The following is a 514-nucleotide window of genomic DNA, read 5'->3' as shown; positions in this document are numbered from 1 at the left end:
AGCCTTGCGTAACGTCACGGGAGTGATACTGAGGGTGGCATGAGCCAGCAGTAGTTACACTTGTGACCGTAAGGAGGCACGGCGGGGACGTCGAAGTTTGCAGGAGAACTGCGCTTGCAGTTGTGGCAGGGACACTTTCAAGTAGTGTGCGGTGCAGTGAGTAGTGGGGACGTTTCCAGTGGTGTACTTGTGATACTGTCTCCACAGTTGTCTGCCGTGTTTGACCTGCAATGACGACGGAAATGGACAGTGCGTTTGCATCCCTCTACAAGGTACTACCGACTGTATCTTTGATGTTTGATGAATTATACCCTAAATGCTTGTTCAACGTTGACCTTGCATTCATTGTCATGCTTACATATTGGTTACTCAGCATTGGGTGGAATATGACAGGATTTACGTGATGTGGCCAAGTCACATATGTGTGATTGCCTATATTTCCGAATAGTTTTCCCCCTCACTCCTTGGGGGAATCCTTGGAAACGAAATGAACATGCCCCTATTGCATTACCTC

Source organism: Penaeus monodon, chromosome 33 (genome assembly GCF_015228065.2).
Source record: "Penaeus monodon isolate SGIC_2016 chromosome 33, NSTDA_Pmon_1, whole genome shotgun sequence".
Lineage (NCBI taxonomy): Eukaryota > Metazoa > Arthropoda > Malacostraca > Decapoda > Penaeidae > Penaeus > Penaeus monodon.
This window is presented reverse-complemented; position numbering follows the sequence as displayed.